The sequence below is a fragment of the Myodes glareolus genome, chromosome 22 (assembly GCF_982192425.1).
Source record: "Myodes glareolus chromosome 22, mMyoGla1.1, whole genome shotgun sequence".
In the NCBI taxonomy this organism is placed as follows: domain Eukaryota; kingdom Metazoa; phylum Chordata; class Mammalia; order Rodentia; family Cricetidae; genus Myodes; species Myodes glareolus.
Window position 1 is genome coordinate 37,226,921 of NC_142047.1, and position 17,174 is coordinate 37,244,094.

Below are 17,174 nucleotides of genomic sequence, written 5' to 3' on the forward strand. Positions count from 1 at the left end.
CTGGGTGCTTTAAGAAAGCAGGTGGAAGGAGACCTCAGAGTCCTGTCTGCCTCCAAGAAAGTGGGTTGTGCAAGTCATGAGGCACAAGCAGTAAGCAGGACTCCTCCATGGTCTCTCTGGGTTTCCTTCCTTCCTTCCCTCCTTCCTTTCTTCTTCCCTCCCTCCTTCCTTCCTTTTTCTTTCAGATGGAGTTTCTCTGTATAACAACCCTGGCTGTCCTGCAACTCACTTTGTAGACCAGGCTGGCCTTGAACTCACAGAGATCTGCCTGCCTCTACCTCTCCGAGTGCTGAGATTAAAGGCATGTGCCACCACCTCCCGGCCCTCCATGGTCTCTGTTTCAGCTCATGCCTCCATGTTCCTGCCCTAACTTTCCTTAGTGATGAACTGGAATGTGGAATTTACAGCTCCTTTTCTCCCCAAACAACTTTTGGTCACGGTGTTTCTATCACAGCAATAGAAATCCTAACTAGACAGGAGACATGCACTAAGTGTTATCATTTATAAAGAGGTGGCAGGTCACCTGAGGCCTCCACTGGGAAATAGACAGATACACCATGCAGAGAGAGCAAGGATATAGAGTTCATTAAGTGGGTTATGGAGAGGAAGGAAAGGAAAGGAAGGGAAGAAGGGAGGGAGGGAGGGAGGGAGGGGAAGGCAGGGAGGCAGAAGCTGAGACAGGACTGGAGAGGAGGTGGGAGATTTGCTAGCCTTGCCTTGGTTGCGCTAGCCTTGGTGGATCAGTGGAAGTGTTGGGTTGGGAGTGGGCGGAGCTTGTCTCTTGAAGAAACAGGGTACCCAGGTGCCAGAGCAGGCCATCAGATTACAACACTATGGACTTTAAATTCCACTAAGCGAGCATTGTAAGCTTAAGATTTATTTTATGTAAGTCTATTTAAACCAGATGAGTTTTTAAAAAGCACTGAGATGGGAAGAAAGAGAGTCAGTCTAAATGATGTGCCTGCAGAGGCAGAAGAGAGTGTTGGAAATCTTGAAGCTGGCGATTGTGAACGGCTTGATGTGGGTACTGGGCACTGAACTCCAGTCTTCTGCAAGAGCAGCAAGTGCTTTTAACCTCTAAGCCACCTCTCCAGGCTCTAAATCAGAAACGTTAATCAGCATACTTTTCTGAGTAGTATGAGGAAGTTTTGCTCCACCATGCTTCATCCTGCTTGAGCTATCAACCACCTGCCAGTATAGCCATGCTGTATATACTCCTCAATTGTGAAGGGTCAGTTATCATATCAACAGTGTTAAGAAAATGACTGCTTTACTTAATAGTTTCAAATCTCAAATGCAACAATGCAAAGGAAATACCAGAGCAAAAGACACAGAAGGCTAGACTGACTCCAATTAACTGTAGGGTATATAGAGAAACAATTTGGAGTTTGTGATTCCAGAGTCCCACTGAGGATCTTAGAAACTATCCCTTGAAGACAAGAAGAAACTACTGTTATCAACTGCTAAGTGATTAAAATCTTCTTCAACTTTTAACTAGAGATCTTACTCAGAGATCAGAATAAATGCCAAAAACCCAGCAAGAGGACCAATAATCTTACACAATTTCCTCTATGACATGAGTATTTCTACCTTTTGTCCCATGGACCTGATGGGGAACATACCCAGAATCTCAGAGCTGGGGCCTAGCTTGCTCCTAGAGACAGAGATCAGGAAGACAGAACAGACAGACTTCCAGCAAAGCCAGTCCACGTCAGTTTCTCCCACAAGGCCATCCCTCTTCTCACCCTAATCTCCAGAATCAGAGCTCTGAGAAGAGTCCAGCCCCCCTGACAACAGTTATTGGATTTTAGTTTTCTTCTTCAAACCCAAACTGCGAAAGTCAGAAACAACATTTATGAATCAAATGTTGACGGTTCCTTACACTCTTGAAGACAATGCATAGATAAAACCACTAGCTTAATTATTTCCACAAGGACCTCTGCCTTTACCAAGAGAAAATCATGGGAAACTAAGGGGCCATGCTGGAGGAAGTGAAAGCATAAAGCCAACTGCCAAAAAGGAGTAAACAAATAATTTAAAATATAACACCACATTAACAGAAGGAGTAGATAATGAATTCAATAAAAACAAAGTTCTGACCGGGTGCAGGAAGACTGACCAACAAAAGAAACATACACTAGAAGACCTTGAATTGCTATGACAGGATGAGCAGAACCCAGCCTACAGATACAACAAAAGGGACCGCCCAAATAGGAGCCCAGAAACAACCCAGAAATATGCTAATGCTTCTCTCTAAAGCCACATTTTCTTTTAAAATGTGATAGGATATGCCAAAGTACAAGCTGAGATATGATGGAAGCTTATGAGGAAAACTCTAGTTGAGAGAGTAAATTTTGCTTATTTAATATATGAATTGTAGCCAGGTTCAATGGCACACACCTGCAATCCCAGCACTGGGATGTGAAGCAGGAGGATCCTAGTTAGAGGTCAGCTGCACTACATAATAAGGACTTTGTCTCAAGCCGGGACGGTGGCGCACAGCTTAACTCCCAGCACTCGGGAGGCAGAGGCAGGTGGATCTAAAGTGAGTTTGAGGCCAGCCTGGTCTACAAACTGAGTTCTAGAACAGACAGTACTGTTACAAAGAAAAACCTTGTCTCAAAAAACCAAAAAAGAACGTTGTCTCAAAACCAAACAACAAAAACCACTAATAATCCTCGCGCTGTTTTCCAGCATGAAGCACACTTACAGCAGGATTTGTGGATCACAGAGAGGAGAGCTGTTGGGCTCAAGTAGCCCCTAGCAGTGCAGACATTAGGAGGCATCTGCCATTTTTATCTCTGCAGTTGGAATCCTCAAGTTAGAGAACACGGGTTCTTTTCTGACCCTCTGTTCCCACCTCGTATGTATATTTAGATAATTGGTGTTTAACTTCATGGTTCTAGCCACCCACCTGAACTAATTTTATAAGGTAGGGTGGGAGGTGATATAAAATCCCTTAGATTCCCTGAGATTTATAAATAGAGCCTCAGGAAGGCAATGAGCCCACCTTAGGCAGGACTTCCAGAGTCCGTTTCCTCAGGAGGTTCCTCCCTCAGGTCTAATCTAGGCACCTCACAGGGCTAAACCAGAGGATGTATACACACGTCATCCGTGTGACAGCCAATGAGAAAGCTTCTATTGTCTGCAGGCTCAGAGACTCCTTTTCACAGGGGCCAGCAGCTCTGCTTTCAGTGTAAGTCTGTACTCCACAGGAGCAGAAACATTGAGGACAGCGTGTACAGATAAAGTCTGCATTTGGCAAAATCATTAAGAGTAAGATGGAGGACGGAAGGGAGGCGCAGATGAGCAGTTTGTGAAGAAGCAGGTGTGGGAAAACACAGGCGGGGAGGAGGGCGCTGAGTGGCTGCTTCTCACTTTTACTCTTCTGCAGGCCTGTCTGCTACAGGATGGAAGCTGCTCTGCAGGAACAAGGTCAGCCCTCGCGTCTGAGAAACAAGCAGCAAGCATTCCTGACAGGCTAGACATCAAAATCAGACACCCGGGACAGACAATGCATGCTAGGGTTCCCTGTGGTCTATAAGATGGGTGGGGAGGCTGGGCGGTGGTGGCGCACGCCTTTAATCCCAGCACTTGGGAGCAGAGGCAGGCGGATCTCTGTGAGTTTGAGGCCAGCCTGGTCTACAAGAGCTAGTTCCAGGACAGGCTCCAAAAGCTACAGAGAAACCCTGTCTCAAAAAAACAAACAAACAAACAAGAAAAGATGGGTGGGGAATGTGAAATTCTCTGTCTGGAGAGGGATTCAGGTTGGGCTGATAGCAAAACTCAGTGAACATATACTTAGTGTGTGTATTATACGTAAACGTTACACAGAAAAAAGTACCAAAGTCAACATTGAACACCGCATCAAAACATGCACAGAGAAGTATACAGTTTATTTTGAAATGAATCAAAATAGGTTGATGGTTGGACAGAAGAATAGGACAAATAAATGTGTAATAACAAGCATAATAAAGACATGGGGCGGGTGGGTAGCTGTATAGTAATATGGCTGAGTCTTGCAAGACAGGTGTTTTTTGTTTCTTTTTTGTTTTTTAGGTGCTAGAGTTGAAGGAAGGGCTTCCGTCTGTTGGTAAAGCACTGTAGCACTGAGTGTTTGTTTTGTTTTGAGATACTACTGAGCAGTAGTGGCACAAGCATTTAATACCAGCACTTGGAAGGCAGAGGCAGGCATATCTGTAAGTTTGAGGTCATCCTAGTCTACAGAGGGTGTTCCAGGAAGCCAGAGCTACACAGAGAAACCCCATCTCACAAAAACAAAGATTAAAAAAAAGGAAAGAAAAAAAAAAGATCTTACCATGTACCATGTAGCCCAGGCTGACCTAGAAATCATGATCCTCTAGCCTCTACTTCCTATGTGATTACAGGTATGCACTCACAATGCCTGTATTAGTGGGTTTTTGTTGTTGACATGAAGGCAGCCGGGTCCCAGGCAGGAAGTCTATGAGTGGTGAGTGGCCCGTGGGTCATGAGGGTCAGCAGATGAGAGACCAAGATGGGTATTTGTTTAGTGGGTTATGGAAGGGGAAGGGGAGAAAGGGAGAAGAGGAAAGAGCAGAGAGAGGCAGACTGAGAGATGGGGGGAGGTAAAGAGGGGGAAGAGGAGCTATAGCAACAGCTACCTCCTCCAGAGAAAGGCCTCAGGCTGCAGACAGGAAGGAAGATCTGCCTGCCTCCAGAGGGAGTGGGCAGGGTTTGTTTCTTAAAGGGACAAGATAGACCATTACACTGGGAACTTGGAATAAAAGCTGTAAATTGGGCCGGGCGGCGGTGGCACATGCCTTTAATCCCAGAACTTGGGAGGCAGAGGCAGGTGAATCTCTGTGAGTTCGAGACCAGTCTGGTCTACAAGAGCTAGTTCCAGGGCAGGCTCCAAAGCTACAGAGAAACCCTGTATCAAAAAGCAAGCAAACAAACAAAAAACCCTCAAAAAACCACAAACCTGAACCTGTAAATTGTACCAGTGGCTCCAAGGTCCATTTTCTCATTTTGAGAAACCATAATTTTATGAAATAAATCCTTATGGGAAAACAGTCAAGAACTCACCTACTGTTTTTACAACTTTGGATACATCTATAATAATTTCAAAGTAAGAATTGAACAAATGTTCCTTAAATAATTGTAAAACACCTGTGGTTAAGAAGTACCAATGTAGATAGGCATGGTGGCACACACCTTTAATGCCAGCATTTGAAAAGTAGAGGCAGGTGGCTGTGAATGAGGTTAGCCTGATTTACACAGCCTGTGCGTGCACACACACACACACACCCCTCTACCTAATCAGTTACTGCAGAGAAGTCCAAAGCCCATCAACGGATCTCAACCATAAAAATTTATCTATTCAATTTCTAAAACCAAAGGAGTTAATTGCCAGAAATGTCCACTGCTACTTTTGAGCCATTTGTGAATAAATATTATCTCTTCCTTCTTTTAGACAGTAAGACTGGCAACACAAAAGCTTTGTGCCCTCAAAACATCAGCACTCGACAAGTCAAACTCATGATGGTGTAAAGGCAGCTGAAGGAGCCGAAAGAAAAATACAGGCCTTTTCTAGTATATTGAGGCGGCTGCAATTTGAACTGTAAAGCAAAGATAGATTTTCATTTGTTTTGAGACAGGGTCTTGTTTCCTAGTCAGGCTGGCCTGGAATTCACTATGTAGCCCGTGCTGGCTTCAAATTAAGACAATCCTTTAGCTCAGCCTCCCAAGTGCCAGGATGATATAGGTAATCATCGCTACCCCAGTTTGTTGTTGTTTTTTGCTTTTGTTTGTTTTTTTGAGACAGGGTTTCTCTGTGTAATAGCCCTAGAACTTGCTCTGTAGACCAGGTTAGCCTCAACCTAACAGAGATTTACCTGCCTCTGCCTCAAAAATGCTGGGATTAAAGTGTGTACCACTACCATGTGGCTGTTTTTTTGTTTGTTTGTTTTTGTTTTTGTTTTTGGAAACAGGGTTTCTCTGTGGCTTTGGAGCCTGTCCTGTAACTAGCTCTTGTAGACCAGGTTGGCCTCAAACTCACAGAGATTGGTTTTTTGTTTTTTGAACTGAGTATTTCACATCTATTATATCCAGTTGCCATGGCTTGAATAAACATCCTTTAAAAAGTCCATGTGCTGTTAAAAAAAAAAAAATGATCCCAGCCAAGTAAACTTTCGAGTAAACTTGGGACTAATAAGAAAGTTGTAGAACCTTTAAGAGGCAGGGTCTGGTTACAAATTTTCCAATTATATGAGGGCATACCCTTGAAAGGGATTTTGGGGGCCAGAGAAATGCCCCAGTGGGTAACAGTACCTGCTGTGCAGGTCTGAAGACATAGGTTTAATCCCAGGACCGAAATACAGGTGGAAGGAGAGATCAGCTCTGAAAGTTGTCCTCTGACCCCCAAATGCACAGTGGAGCAAGTGCTCTTCTCCCCACACCACACACATATACAATAATAATATTTTTTTAAAGGAAGGAATACCGGTTCATTGGTTTCCTCTTACCCTTCTTTTTTGTGTGTTTTTGTGTTCCAGCTTCCATGAAAGGAGCAGCTTTCTATACTACACACTTCTTCCATAAGTCACTGTGTTACCACAGGCCCAAAGGCAATGGGGGCAAAATAACCATGAACTAAAATAAAACTTAAGCCAAAAGCAAACTTTTCTTCTTTTTAAGTGTATTATTCAAGTTATTTTGTTAAAGTAACAGAAAGCAGAATAACATGTCAATCTTGGGTATGACTTGCTAGTAAACTTAGACAAGGGAGCATGCTCAACACACAGCTCTTTCCACTGTTGCTGTGAATAAGACACTGGCTTCTATAATACATGTATTAAAAGATCACAGACTCTAGACACTAGAGCCTCAAAGGAGTGAAACATGAGGCCTTTCATTTTAAAACGGAATAATTTTCTCAGGTTTAATCACACTGAAAAGAAAGCCATGCATCTCACATTTAAAATGCTGATATGCTGATGCCCTTGAGAACTAAAGATTAAGCGGGAAGAGACACTCTAAGCTACGACTTACAATTTCACTCTCCTTACTACGTGCCACTATCCCGTCCCTTCTACAATTTCCAGTCAGATCTCTGTAATCAGGGTTAATAATAATTTGAGAGTCAAGATCCTACAACTTTCTAAATGATGAGAAAGATATCAACTATAGTTACTTCTGAAAGATCATAGAACGGAATAAATTAAAGTTTTTAAAAACCATTTGAAGTATCCAATCTCAATTGTGAAAATAAAAACCCTGGGAACTTCCAGTTACAGTAATACAAACACACACCTAGATAACCAGAAAACCCTAAGGATTCAAATACCTTATACTGATGGAAACCAAGAGACAACTGAAATGGGCAGAAAAAGAAAAGGACATTTCTGCCTGTGCAAAAAGGCTTCCCTTCCTACAATCTGCAGCCACTAGCCAGGATCTAGTTTCTGCCTAAGATGAACTCACAGTCAAAAGTTACAAAGCAATCCAACAAGGGCAAGGAACAGAAAACGGTACAATCTGACAGAGCAAGTAACTACGCTTAAGGTTGACGGCAGAAAAGACAGACTCAAAATCCTAGAGACGAAAATGCCACTGAAAGCCAGGGTTGGCACTGAGGAGGCAGAAGCAGGTAGAACTCTGTAGGACAGACAGTCTGGTCTACTTAAGAGAGTTCCAGGCCAGCCTGGACTGCATAGTGAGACTCTGTCTCAAAAAATAAAATAAAATAAAATAAAATAATGATAGCAATAATAAAAGAAATACTCTTGAAGAGAAAAGAGCTGGGAATGTAGTTCAGGAGTAGAGGTGATTATTAATGATCCTAAAACCATTTCAGACTTAGCAACCACAGATCATCTCTACTACTACCTACCAGACACTACTTTAATTAACTCATGGAACAAAATAATCTGATACAGAAGAACACCCATCATCTGCACAGTTCTTTTTCTGCCAAGAAAATTTAACCTGAATCTAAATCTAAAAGAAACAATTTGACAAACACAAAATATAGAACATTTCTGGTCTTTGTTCTTCAGAAATGTCAATCCCATGAAGAGAGGAGAGAGTGTTTTAGAATAAATAGAACTAAGAATACATGACAACTACATATAAAACATGATCCTTGATTGAACATTTTTGCCCACTTTTGCTTTGCTTTATGTTTATTGTTGTCATCTGAGACAGGTTCATTTAGCACAGGCTGGCTTCAACTTCACTATGTAGCCAAGGCTCATCTTCCTTGAACTGGTCTGAGATTACTGTATATACCACTATATCTGGATCAATGATTTAGTGTGGTTTTCATCCAAGAAACTTACAGATATATATGGAAGCCCCATGTAGTTCATCTGAGAATTAGTTTAATTCATGCAATCTGGATTCCATAATTCCTAAAACAGCAAATAGTATGCATTCGTATTGGATCATCCAAGAAAATGTAATTGCCAACTTCATCAAAAGATCTAAGAATAATTTCACTATATATTCTATAACTATGAATCCTGAATACTAAATTAGCATAAGACTTCTTATGTTAATATCAAAGTAATTCTTAGAAAGAAACAATACAAACAGGATAGAATTATTCCACAAGTCAGGCATCATACCTATAATTCCAGCACTGGAGAAGATGAGGCAGGAAGAATATTTTGAGTTTGAGACCAGCCTAGTTTACATAAATAGCTTCCAGTCCAGCCTGGGCTACACTGTGTGATCTTGCCCCTACCCTCACCCCCTCCTAAAAATTTTATGATTAAACAGTCTGTGGGAAGCTAAGCCTGTAGTCGCAGGTACTTGAGAAGGGTGAAGGGAGAAGAATCAAGAATTCAAATTATACTTACTTACATGTTAAGTTTGAGGCTAGCTTGGGTTACACAGGACCAGTCTCAAAACAACAAAAAGAAGTTTATAGGATACATTTAAAGGAGAACCCAGGAAAAATTTAAAAGTAAATTCTAGAAGAAAAAATATAAATGTATACAGACAGAAGGTAAACTGCACTGGACTACAAGAGTATGAGGAGAATGGGCATGAGTGATGAACACACAGGGACGCACAAACTCTTAGGATGTGGGTGCTGAGGTAGCAGGGCTACAACAAGTTCAAAGTCAGCAGGGGTTACACAACAAGTTTCAGGTCACTCTGGGACAAGGACAAGATTTTGTCTCAAACAAACAATCCCTTTCCCAACAAAATTTTTAAAATGGAATGGGATACTCCGACTGGGTGGCTCAAGAAATAAAGGCACGGACCAACATGGGGAAAGAGAGAACTGATACCTGCAGGCTGTCCCCTGACCTTCACTGTGCCATGGCAAGCGTGCTCACATGCACATGCACAGAAATATAATTTTCAAAACTAAGTATTTTTTTTAAAAGGTATGGGAAATTTACACTAGGAGATAATGGTCATGTCCTAAAGCTGACTGAAGAGATGGTGGCACAACCCTGTGAGCATGCTAACATCTGCTAGGGCGTACCTTCAGTGGGCGGTTTATATAGAAACTGCATGGCAGTCGAGTTAGGAAAATGCATATGCTAGGACCTAACAACGGGAAATCAGAGCATCCATCGCAAAGCCGAGGAGGAGGCCCAGAGTACACCAAGGAGGAGACAATGACTAGACCAAAGAAAACCACTAGTGACTGGGCAGAAAGAAGGCAGCTGAAAGACGCTGGGTTGCTGACAGGAACACTGAGGGGCAGCAGAGCAACAGAGGGACACCATCCATGGGACTAATAAGGGCTCTAGTGCCTGTGACTGGCCTGCCAAACACCATTTGCTTTTATGCTGACAGGTGCTCTGTCTGAAGCTTCTGTCTTCCAGATCAGCCTTGAAGACAGTTCATGCTATCTTTCTGAACCTCTGTGAGGAAGGCATCTAAGTTTTCTGATCTCTAACTTGAGGCAGGGCTTATGCTCTCCATTCTTAAAAGCAAAGAGGGCACAAAGAACCTTCTCTGACCTAATGAACAATGTCCATAGGCTCACTGTAACTGTCACCACAAGTGGCAAGGCTCCAAGAGCATTTTCCTTGTAAAGGAGCAAAGCAAGGGGGTTCACTTTACTTGTTTTAATTCAATTGTGTATTGAAGTCAAATCAGCATCTTAAAATGGAGATTTTAGAGTGAGCCCTAATAGACTAAGACTGGTATTCTTATAAGAGATTAGAACACAGACACAAATGGAAGACCATGTGGAATCACAAGGAGAAGGAGGTCTGCCAGCCAAGGACAGAAGCCTCCAAAGACAACACCATGTTGCCACCTTGATGATAGACTGTAAGCACCTGGAACAGAGCACTCACCTGGAACAGAGCACTCACCTGGAACACTTCCTTACAGCGGCCCTAAGCATGAGAGAAACGGCATAAAGGACCCAGCTATGATAGGACCATCTATCTGCACTGGGGAAAACAGGAGACCTGCACATGCAAAGCCCACAGCACCACCCATGCAAATGGTTAGAATCAAATAGGTACAAAAGTGTTCACTGTGACTCTAACAGCTAAAATGTGTTCAAATTAACTGCTCCCTGTGCATACAAAGTAATAAGAAGAGTTTCATGATGGATATGCATGGAACATCTCAAAAACACAACACAGTACTGAATTTTAAAAGGAAATCTCAAGAAGCAAACTTTTTTTCCTTTTTTCTTTCAGTACTAGGGATTGAACCTACATCCCTAGACCTATTGATATTAACACACACAAAACTATGCGGAGTCACTAAAATGGCATAAATATAGAGAAATCCAAGCTGGTTCTACCAGCTCACATCTCTGATCTCAGTATGTGAAAAGCTGAGCAGAAGGACTGCCATGTGCTTGAAGTAATCATAAACTATATACTGAGTTCCAGGCTAGCCTGGTTTCAGAGTCAGATCCTGTCTCAAACAAAACAAAACAAAATCCAATACAGTATAAAGTCCCATAAAAAATATACAGATATTTTATCTTGGTTATAAGTGTGCATATGTACATATGTGTGTGTGTTGTAGTTAAAACTCAGGCTATCAGATTGGTGGCAAGCACCTTTATCCAATGAGCCACCTCACCTGCCTGAAATGCTACATTTTTAAAAAGTGACTTGAACATTACATAATCCTAAATACTAACTCTAAAGGGTTATACTTAAATATGTTCCACTCTGCTCCCCACTACCTATTCTCAAAGGTTTCTTCAGGGGACACAAAGCTCACTACCACTATTCTATTATACCAGCAGCAAATGTACATAAAGGGAGATAAAAACAGCAATAAAAACTATTTTGTAGTCAGGACATGAGCTAATCTTAGGAAAGAGCCTCTTTCTTGGGTTTTGAACGATTTCCTGTAATCTGAGAGGTGTCATGGGTAAATATAACAAATCTTCACTGGGGTCTACTTGGTGAGCTCACTGAAGAGCAGCATAGCTGAGCTGGAAGAGCACAGGCACAGGCCTGGTTCCGTATCGTTCACACTCATAGTCAAGCCAGTGACTGATAATGTCATAGCATCCTATTGCTGGGTTAAAACTATCTTAAACCCAGAAAATTTACACTGGTTCTAACTGCGCTTATTAACAATGACTTTCCTGCTTACCCAGTCCCTTACTACATCTAGGATAATGACTCCAAGTGTCTTCCCAGCCTTGCCCCGAGTGGTGAAAAAAGACTCAGGACTTCCTAACAACAACAAAATGTAATACAAAGGGCAAACAGAGTTTAAGCATTTAATTTTAGGTCAGTTACCAGGCTTTTCTTGATCCCTGGCCAGGGTTATTCTGGTATTGGCACAGGAATTGTGGATTGCACGAGTGTGGGCAAAATTAAAACACACTCACACCGAATGCTTAAAAAACATGTACCGAAGCCAGGTTCTTGAGGCCACCAGACAAGCACCACCCTATTAATCCAACTAAGGCACCTGCCATGATATTTTGCAAGAAATGAAGCTTCTTTGTTTACAGAATGGAAAGGGAAGAGGTAGCAGCTAAAATAATCACTATTTTAGATACTCTACCACCTCCATCTTCTGTCAAAGTTTTAGGCAATGATGGAGAAAAGAATTCTTGAAACAGGATAGTGAGTACCAGCCTGGGCTACATAATGAGCTCCAGGACAGTCATGGCTGTATAGGCAAGGCACGGCCAAACAATCAGTCCAGGTGTAGTGGCTTAGCACTGGGGAGGCAGAAGCAGCTGCATCTCTGAATTGGAGGCCAGGCCTGGTCTACAGAGGGAGTTGCTGGACATCCAAGACTACACAAAGAAACTGTGTCTTGAAAAATAAAAAGGAGAAGCAGCAGCCCAGGAAGTTATACATGGCGAAGTCCATGCCTATAATCACAAGGCTCAAGAAGCTGAGACAGGAAGACTGCCACATTTCTAGCCTACAGTCTTAAGGAAAGTGAGTCACAGATGCTGAAAGGTGATGGCTACACCACTGCAAGACATCCAGAGTTTAACACTGAGAGCCAAGGTCTTACTGCTTGAAAGTGCAAAGGGAAGCTCCTGCAAGCCCGTCAGGCTCTGAAAGCCGGTTTCCACCCAACTCCCACATGCTGCCTTTTACACTTGTGTACTTTAACTTGGTAACTTTTACTAAACTGTAAAGTCCCATACCAACAAGAGCCGTAATTAATCATTCCTACACATTTAGTAAAACCTAAAACGGTTCCTGTCTGTTTAAATTCTCAATAAATATTAGTTAAACGAATTGAACATAGAAAGGCCTGGTGAAGAAGAAAGATTAAAAACTCAGTTTTGGCAGGGAGGTGGTAGTACACACACACCTTTAATTCTAAAGCACCAGGGAGGCAGGAGGCAGGTGGCAGAGGCAGGCAAATCTCTGAGTTCAAAGCCAGTCTGCATCTACAGAGCTAGTTCAAACAAACACAAACCCCAAAACAAAACAAAACAAAAGCCTCAGTTTTGGAAGGCAGCCTGTCTAAAGACATATATATCTGGAGCATGAAAAGACAGTCAACTTAGAATACGACGAAACATTCTGCAAAGTAAGCCTGAGGGAAGAAGCACTAGTGTGCAGTGTGAGCTTCCTCGCACATCTGCCCAGGGTGACAATGTGGTAGCCATTTAGGCAATAACAGACAAAAAAATCCTGATAAGGCAATCACTCTCAAAACTGCCCATCACTCAGAGCAGGGGAACCAGTGTGTCCTGGAGCAGAGTGAAGGGGTTCTACTTTGCTACTTTGTTTGGGGCTGGGGAGCAGACCTTGGCCTTCATCATGCTACTAAGCATTTTCCTAATGAACTACTCCAGTCCTAGTTGAGGAGTTTTCATAGATGTTAAAAATGGGATTGTGACAAAAATGTTAGCTAAAAAATGTTAGCAGCACTTAAAATTATATTCAATTTATTTTATCAGCATAACTTAAAGGAGTGAGGGCTTTCATTGTCACATGCAGAATCTGACTCCCACACCTCAGTAGAGTATGCTTCTAAGTGTATACAGCCAATTTTCCTACGAGTTCCTGTTTCTTTAGAAATTCTGACTTAACTGACCTGAAGAGAGGTTCAAGCCCTTCACAGAAGGATAGATTACGTTTCTATCTCACACATAGGTTCCCCTCTCCCGACATCTCCTTGTCAATGGACCAGACTACAGAGATAAAGCTTCTGAAGCCAGGCCCTACAGGAATTATAACTTCTTGGGATTTGAGATGGCTCAGTGGTTAAGAGCACATACTGCTCTTCCTGAGGACCTGAGTTCAATTCTCAGCACCCACATCAGGTGGCTTACAACTACCTACAACCCCAGCTCCAGGGGGATCTCTGACCTCTGTGGGCACTTGCATTCACGTGCACATACTGCTCACATGTACACAATAATTAAAATAACTTTTAAAAATAAAAAAAAATACATCTTTGCCGCAGTCGCTTAGAATGCTTTTCCCCTGGAGTCTAACTGCCATTAATAAAATCCAAGCCAGTCAAAAACAGAGCCATATGGAGAGAGGGGCTCCTGTCTCCTAATCATGCCAGTCGAGGCTGCAGAGACTCTAACAGTTATTTTAGACATTTCAGCTCCAGCTGCTGTCTGAATACAACTATCCCAGCTGTTGCTACACAAAGAGCAACCCAGATGAATCCTGCCCAAGTTCCTGGGTCACAGAATTACTATGTAAGCCATTAAGTTGTGTGTGTACACATATGTGAAGCTTTGTATTTCTGTGGGTGCAGGTGCACATGTGTGCAGAGGCCGAGGATGGCCTCGGGTATCCTGACTCAGCTGCTGTTCAACAATTTTTTTTCTTTTGGAGACAGGGTCTCTCAGAGGAAAGGAATTTGCCAAGTCCACTAGGTTGACTAATTGGTCAGCAAGTCAATCTGACTGACTGGCCAAGGGATCCACTTGTCTCTACCTCTCCAAGACTATGACTACAAGCACACAGCATGCCTAGATTTTTCCAGGGGTTCTAGGGATTGAACTCAGGTCCTCAAGTTTGTAGAACAATAACTTTATTGAATGAGTTATCACCCCAATTCAACAAGTCATAAGACACATTTTATTGCCTAACAACAGACAACAAAAATAGGTTTTGAGGTGCTGGAGAAACGGTTCAGCGGTTAAGAGCACTAGTTTCTCTTCCAGAGGACCTGGGGTTCAATTCTCAGCACCCATATGACAGCTTACGCCTGTCTACAACTCCATTTCCAAGGCTTCTAACACCCTTACACAGTCATACACACAGACATAACATAAAATAAAAAATTACTTATTTTTAAAAATGGGTTTTGAATCAGCTCTCAAAATCCTAGGGACTTGGAGCCAGAAACCCAACTGTCAAGTGGAAAGAAAGAGGGGTTCATGAGCCGATTCCAATTAATTTCCTTATCATAGACTCTTCCATATCTATCAGCAAAAGGTCTTGTGGCTTCTCAATTTATACATTAAAAAGAAAATTATCCCAGTAGTCAGGAGGCAGAGGCAGATGGGTCTCTTCAAAACCAGCTTGGTTGTCTGCATTATGAATTCCAGATCCAGCCTGAGCTACAAAGTTAGTCCTTGTCAAGAAAAAAAAAAAAAAAAAAAAAAAAGAGGAATTTAGGAATTGGAAAGGGAAACTAGGATTAAAATATGAAGAACAATGAAACTGACATCACATACATTAACCTATCATGGGGGTCCCATTCTTAAGAGTTTGCTGAAACAGGACAAGTAGAAGACTCCAAAGCTGTAGATCTCAGCAATATCGTCACTGCTCTTCCCCTGCAGAGCAATATTTCCTGTCAGTTGTGCAACAGGAAAGAGAACAAACAATCACATTTAAATGCTGCCCATCCTAAAGGTTGCAAAATACAATGCGGATGTCGGGTAGAAACTCTGATGCTGTAATTTCCCATTATATGATGGGAGAAATTTCCTTCTATGTTTGGGATCATTATAAAGGAAAAGAGAATCTATGTCCTGTCCCTGTGTCTGGCACAGGTTAGGCACTCAAAAATGTCAAGTTCATGATTGCATTCTTCCACCTTCTATCAGTGAGGCTGGTGCTTCCTAAGTGTCACACAGTCCAAAGGTTTCTCTAACCCATTGAAGAAACCGAATCACGCATAGCTTTATTCATTAAACATATGCAGTCATATAAATATATATCATTACTGCACAAATCTTACTTGCCCAAATACCATTAAAGTACCAGCAATCCTCTGTAAATGTTAAAGATTTCGGTAACTCAAGAAATTAAGTTGATTCTCCATTTTTGGTAGGCTGCCCAAAGCTTTCAGGACAAGGAAGCAGATAACTTGGCTGCCAGAGTTGGGTCCTTAAAAGGAGAACCTAAGATGAGTCAGGAGTTCATAGCAGTTAAGCAAGTTTTAGTGATCCCTTTCCTGACTGGCTAGTCAACAGTGACCCTGAAGCAACAGGTCCTTGGATTTCCCACCAGGGCAAGAGGAAGGCTTCCGTGAAATAGGGTAGCTGGTTCTCACTCTCAGGAGTGCTAGCAGCAAGGAGCTGAGTTTTTCTGAATTTAGAAGCCCAAACTTCGCTATGATCCCTCTGCATTCTTACGTAAGTGGGACCTGCACTGCATTAAACTGATAATAGCAGCCTCTTACTAATTATAGCCCAGCCTTCATCTGTCTGTTAGGTTAAAATTTCCCTCACTCTTGAAGCCACTTGAACAGAGAACCAGAAAAATGAGGTTATTTGTGCCTTACAGATGTTTTCTTCCCCTGGCTAGAGTTTCACTACCCACTTACTTCACATATCTGTTTTGTGAACTGCAAACTCTGGGTTTTACTCTTAGTGCCTACTCATTTACCTTCCTCTCAGGCATAATTGAGATGGGGTGAATATTTTGGGGCCTGCTTAAGGCTTATGAGTGTGTATTTATGAATACATTTAAAAATCACATTTCTTTAAAAGGTAATTAACCACCTAGCAAAAATAATAACTACCAAACAACGTATTGTGAGGTGGTGTGAGTGTGTGTATGTGCGCGCGCACATGTAAAATATATGACAATCACTGAGATCACTGGAGGAAGCGAACAGAAGAATATCATCTTGAGACTCATATTGTTCCTACATTTAAGTGGTATAAATACTAACTGAAAGGGTTAGGGATGTAGCTCAGCTGATGGAGAGCTACCTCAGTCTGCAGGGAACCCTGGGGAGGTACAGGAAAGAGGATCAGAAGTTCAAGGTCAGGGCTGTGGATATAGCTCGGTGGGCAAGCGTTTTGAAGACCTGAGTTCAAATCTCCAGCAACTACCTAAAAAGCTGGTTGTGGCTGCATATGCACCTGGGCTGTAACCCCAACACTGTGGGAGGAGACAAGAGGACTGATGGCACTCGCTGGTTTCAGGTTTAGTATGAAACCCCTTTGTAAAAGGAAGAAAGAAGGTAGAAAGTGATGGAGCAGGACATCCAGTGTCTTCCTTTGGCTTCTGCACACCCTCCAGCGACACACCCACACTCTCACAGATTAACTTTCCTTTTTTAAATTCAAGGTCATCTCTAGCTACAAAGTGAATTTGAGGCTAGCCTAGTCTACATGTTTCAAAAACAAAACACTAACTAAAGATACATTGTAACAAGTAAAAATAAATCTATATTATAAAACTTAGAGCATTGCCTTCCTTCTAAAAGTTAACAAAAAAAATTAATAAGCTGAAGTAAACTTTTAATTCAAATAAGGACTAGAGAAGGAGAAACAAATGAGAGAG

The 17,174-nt window shown here is 42.1% G+C and overlaps 1 protein-coding gene and 1 long non-coding RNA gene across 4 annotated transcripts in view; one reads left to right on the forward strand and one right to left on the reverse strand.

The window, feature by feature from the left end:
* The window catches only part of Znrf1 (zinc and ring finger 1), an 89,024-nt gene that overhangs the window by 43,171 nt on the left and 28,679 nt on the right, over nucleotides 1–17,174 (reverse strand). The window lies entirely within an intron of this gene.
* Nucleotides 3,184–6,650, forward strand: LOC125402452 (uncharacterized). Its single transcript, XR_007232623.3, has 3 exons — nucleotides 3,184–3,276; nucleotides 3,395–3,435; nucleotides 6,537–6,650. It is a non-coding gene; the product is annotated as an uncharacterized LOC125402452 (long non-coding RNA).